The sequence below is a fragment of the Rhinopithecus roxellana genome, chromosome 8 (genome assembly GCF_007565055.1).
Source record: "Rhinopithecus roxellana isolate Shanxi Qingling chromosome 8, ASM756505v1, whole genome shotgun sequence".
Classification (NCBI taxonomy): Eukaryota; Metazoa; Chordata; class Mammalia; order Primates; family Cercopithecidae; genus Rhinopithecus; species Rhinopithecus roxellana.
In genome coordinates, this window is record NC_044556.1 from 139,471,843 (window position 1) to 139,477,659 (window position 5,817).

Genomic DNA, 5,817 nt, shown 5'->3' on the forward strand with positions numbered 1-5,817 from the left:
TATAATTAAAAATATGGATTGTATAATAGATAGTGAAAATGTAGTACAATCAAATAATAGTAGGTAAATATGTGTAAAAAAATATTGAAGACATGGTGGTGGTTGAAAGATGATACTTAAAACTCGGTGCTGGCCGAGAGCGTGACTTGCCTGTTCCGCGTTGCTTCCCCCGCGCTGCCTGCTCGCGCCGCCCACGCAGTCATGTCGGAGGAGAAGCCCAAGGAGGGCGTGAAGACAGAGAAAGACCACGTCAACCTGAAGGTGGCCGAGCAGGATGGCTCCGTGGTGCAGTTCAAGATCAAGAGGCACACACCACTGAGCAAGCTGATGCAGGCCTGCTGCGAGAGGCAGGGCTTGTCAGTGAGACAGATTACATTCAGGTTTGACCGGCAGTCAATTAATGAAACCGACACTCCAGCACAGCTGGAGATGGAGGACGAGGACACCATCCACGTGTTCCAGCAGCAGACAGGAGGTGCGCCGGAGAGCAGCCTGGCAGGGCATGGTTTCTAGAGGGCCCGTGCCCAACCCGGGCCGTCCGTCCTTGCATTGCTGTTGAATGGTGGTGAGCACGTGACCATGCCGACCACAAAGGCGTCTGCGGAAACTCGAGGACATTCACCGCAATGATTTTCCTCTCTTTGATGTACTTCAAGTGCAACTCAAAACTATATCTGTAGGGATGAATCTGCAACTTAAATTGAGCCAATCAGAATTCTTATCTTTGTTCAGCTAAAATGAGTTGCAAGGTATTTTGGGTTTTTTTGTGTGTTCACTTGTGTTTTTCCCCCCTCCTAAAACATTTTTTTAACCCCAAAATTATAGCCTGAATGTTCGCTTTTAGTCTGGCCAGGGATCTGACTCCTGAGTTGGCTGCCTCTCCCCTGCTCACTCCAGTCACATAGAGAATTGATGTTTTTCGCGGTAGGGGTGTGGCTGTTGGACAGCTAATGGGGGCAAGGTGGGTAGGGAGGATAGACTGTCACTTGCTTTTATAGGCACAGGTGATTAAAATGCTAAATATTGCAAATGTATGCTTTGTCAGTATATGGAAAAGTTGAAGGGAAAATACTGGAATGCTTCTTTAAAGGTTAAAAAATAACCGGGTCCTTTGGTAATTTGACCCCACGTCCTCTCTGGCCCTCAAGCATGTAATCTCGGGGTCTGAGGCCCAGGACCCACCCCCCTGCCTCCCCTCCCACCCCACTCCCTGCTCAGTACCTGGCGTTGGTACACAGGCAAGGATTGGCAAAACCAAAATTGGCTTTTCTCTGCCTCTTAATATTGAAGACATTCCCACATATCTCATTTGGTAATGGTGTTGTGACCTCAGATTTCTTCCAGTATTTGCTTCTGATGAATAATTATGGTCTATACATAAAAAAAGTAAGATTAAGTATTGCTGAATTTGCAGTTACGTTGTCATGTAAAAGAGCTACTTCCAAGTGTGGTTACAAATGAACCCATGGAATGATGACTTCATGTTCTTCTCGTGGGTTTGTGCCATGCTGCTTTCCAACATGTATTGAATTTATGCATTAGTCTGGTGATTTCAGTTCTCTGAAATATTTTGGGATCTATACCAACTAAACATTTTCATAGTTCTGCCTATTGTCCTTCCCCGAGGCTCCATTGCTTCTTGGTGGCCATTCTCTGCCTTTTTATAGTCACCTGAACAACAACCCATCATTTCTTGCTTGCTTGAAATTTTGCTGAAATGTTCGTATTTCCTGTTTGGTGTATGAGCTCGGGTGGGATGTTTGTTGGCTCTGTTGTGTTTATTCACCAATTTGTACATTATTTGTTGTCCTTTACTACTGTAAATAGTAAATATAGTTTGGTATTCTAAAAAAAAATAAAAATAAAAAATAAAATAAAATAAAAACAACCCTGAAGCAAAAGTTCAGTAATGATCTTGATGAGCTTCTAGACCCTGTATCTTTGTCTAATCAGATGAGAAAGATATTTCATAAATTTTATTTTATACAGATTTATTTTTCATGTATAATGTATTATCTTTCTCCTTCAAAGGCTGTTTTGGGCAGGTAGGACACAATGAGAGCTGAAGGGATCCCAATTTGTGGCATCTGCAAAAGTTTTTGTAATCTTTGTCAGTAACACAAGGCAATGGATCAGCTGTCTCTGAATAAAATTGAACTATCCTTTGAGAACTGTCTAGCACCTCCACCACTCTGCTACATTGTCTTGACTCTGACTTTTCCAGTCATTTATATGTGCTCACTTGGTCCTAATTCACCATGCTGTTCTTTGAGATTCAAGACAACACAGCACAGTCTGTTTAAGTTTTCAGGGAGTTGGATGAGGGTGATGGTATAATGTTAGCAACATAGTTACCATCATAATCATTGTAAATATAACAGAGACTCTACCTCTGAAATTTTTCAGCATGCCAGGTGCTACTAAAAGTGCTAAGTTATTTGTAATAAAACTTTGAAAGTAACATAGTTTCAACTCTGCCATAAAGTCTCACATGATTATCTGTTAGTTTGTATATATTTTTAAATATTCCATAACATATAATCATTTTCAAGATTGCAGCAGTAAATTCACAAGATTTTATCCTGACGATGAGCATTTTTGCATACTTTATTATGCGTTTCAATTTATAGTATTATAACATTTTTGTAGTTTGCAGGTGGCCATGCTCAATTCCATGCTTAAATTAAACATAAATAAAATGGTAACATGCTTTTCTAAACATGTTTTTTATTACCTTGATGGCTTCATAACTCATGAATATTTCTCATTTCCTAGTATGCATTTTTCTCAAGGTGATTATGTTAGAATTTTCCTATCAAAATATTTTAAACCTACATTGAAATACCAAAAACTGCTTTGTTAATATCTATTTATTAAAAAAAACTTTACTGGGTTCTAATTCTATCTTGATAAAATTGGCAAAGGAGCATATACAAATATTTAATTAAAGAAAAATATTTGAGAAATGCAAAACATTTATAGGTTCAGGATGTTGTGAAAGATACTTACAAATACATCGAATCTGCAACATAAACCAGAATATGAGTTTTTCTCTTATATTGGTTAAAGGGACAGATTCGGAAGCAGATTGTCTAAGTTCAAATCTTTCTTCTACTATTTGCCCTCTGTGCGTCATTCAACATATTTCTTTACTTTTGTTTGCCCCAGATTCTTTACTAAAAAAAGAAAAATAATAGTACTCAAATAGGGATACTGTGAGAACAGAACAAACTATGCTTAGAACTATGCCTGGGAAAAAAGTGTACACTATATAAATATAAGACATAATTATTATTACTACTACTATTACAGCTTGTATAAGACAGAGATTACCATCACATTTTACAGATAAGCAATTTTATGATTATTGAAATGATGACTTATTCAAAGTCTATGGCTAATAAAATATTAAAATCCACATTTCATTTTATTTATGTAAAATAACTCTTCATGGGAGAAATTTTTCTCTCTACTTAATGAGATTTGGACATTGGTAATTTATTTCTATGATTTTCTATATTAGTGATTTATCTAAATTGCTGAGCTCTTATAAAACTTCTAAAATCGTATCAGAAAATTTGATGTGTCATTATATACATAACTTTCTAAGCATGGGGGAGAGAGTTTAGAATGTTTCATAAAAGAAGCATCATCAGGTTTATGTGGACCTACACACTGATTTAAATCGGAATTTTTACATCAAATATATGTCTTTTTATACCATGCATCTGCCACTTTCTAACACGTGACTTTGGGCAAGGTATTTAATTTTCCTCATTTGTAGTTCTCTCATCTCAAAAATGAAAATAACAAACATATTATTTGTAGTTTATTAATTATCCAGTTGTCTTTTCCAGAATTACATTTATAATTGGATATATAAACATACAAGAGAATATTGGTTGCAGCATTATTTGTAATAGTAAAAAGTGAAGTTGAATTAATGGGTATATCTCCTTTAATAGTAGAATAAATATAAGTTATTTTTCTATAAAAGAAAAAAACTCCGAAGAAACTAGTAAGAATAGTTGTTTTCTACAAAATAAATATAAATCAATATTTTAAAATAAGAGACAGGAAATAATGCTCACTCTCATCATCTTTCTATGAACTTACATGAAGAATCCTGGAGTCTTTAGTGAATGCAGTGAGATAAAGATAGATAAAGAAAGATAATAGATAGATGCCAGACGTAAAATATATAGTACTGATGGCAGTGATGGCCCATCTGGAGCCACTGCTGTGAAGACACTGGCTGTAGCAGAGTTGGAGTTACTGGGGTTGTGTGCTTCCTGGGGCTGGTGGGAACCAGGGATGGGCAGGAGTCCCAGCCTTGACTGAGTTAGCAGGGTGGGAGCCCCATGATCAGGGGTGCAGCTGCAGCCACCCAGCCATGTCTCTGAACCCAGAGATCCCTGCACTGTCATGGGCCAAGGAAGGCCCTCTCCCTGCTAGGCTTGGAAGTGCCTTCTCCTGTCCCTGGCCTCTCCTCATTCCTGGCACCCACTTTGATTTTGGAGCAAAGTTGTGGCCAAGTCTGAGTGCTGTTGCAACCTGGCCAGGTGTGTGTGTGCTTGTGGCATTCCTGATATGCCAGATCCCTCTTGCCTTGGCCCCCTTCCAACTTTGGGTACCAACAATCATAGGAGGGAAGCCAAGGGGAGGTTGAGAGAGGCTCAGCATGGGTCTGCAGGGGCCCCTCAGCACAAAGAGCCTGGGCTCCATGGACAACATGTTGATGATGACAGGTGGCAGACAGGCTACTGGGGGGAAAGAGGAAGGTCCCTGGTGAAACCCCACTTTCAAGAGGGATAGCCTGAAGCTTGGAGTCTGGGTTGTCAGCTCCAGAAGGAGTCCACAGCCTAGTATGAGAACTTACATTGCTTTTTCCAGGTCTACCCATGGCTGCACATGGACCAGTCAGCACACACTTCCTCCTTTCTGACCCCATAAAAACCCCAGACCCAGCTAGACTCAAACAAATGTAAGAACTACGAATAGCAGAAAGGGGTTACCCACTGCAGGTCCCCTTTCCACTGACAATTAGACACTCATTAGGATGACCTGCCTGTAGAAAGGAGCTACCCAGTTGGGTCTTATGAGAGCTATTCTGTCACTCAATGAAACTCCTCTCCACCTTGCTCACCCTCCAATTATCTGCATAGCCCATTCTTCCTGGGCATGGGATAAGAACTTGGGACCCATCTAATGGTGAGACTGAAAGAGCTGTCATGCAGAAAGGGCTAAACAGTCCTCCCTTCTGACCACATTGTGGGCAATGAGAAGAAGACCTATGGCCCTTCAGGGAGCCAAGACCTGGGAGCTCCCCATCCCAGACCTGTAAAACTCTCTTTGGGGCTCTGTGATTCCTGGCATCTCTAAACTTCTTAGCACCACCATATTCCCCTTGTCCAGACATGGGTGCAGACAGCAGAAGCTGTGTGTGGTACATTTGATCCAGCTGTAATCCCGCATGAAGCCAGCACCTGCGCCAGTGACTGGAGCTACCTGCCCCACCACAGCAGCTGGTGTGCCTGGTTTTGTGCAGCTGCCTGACTCCATACTCATTTTCCCACACACCCCTCACCACTCTGTGCCTGGCTCCCCCTTGACAGTAGCATGCTGAGAACAGCCTGCAAGGTTGAGTGGGTGGAACAAGCCCAGTGGGCATGAACAATATCCAGGCAGAAGGTACCACCTGCCACAGAGGTTGCCAGCTGGTGAAGCAACACCCAAAAGATCCTGTGAAAATATGAAAAAATAGAGAAAAGATAATCTACTAATTTTCTAATTATTTTTGAAGATTTGTGTTTTTTT

General features: G+C 40.7%; 1 pseudogene; it reads left to right on the forward strand.

Moving 5' to 3' along the window:
• Positions 1-201: 201 nt before the first annotated feature.
• LOC104671770 lies at positions 202-513 on the forward strand (annotated as a pseudogene).
• Positions 514-5,817: the final 5,304 nt, after the last annotated feature.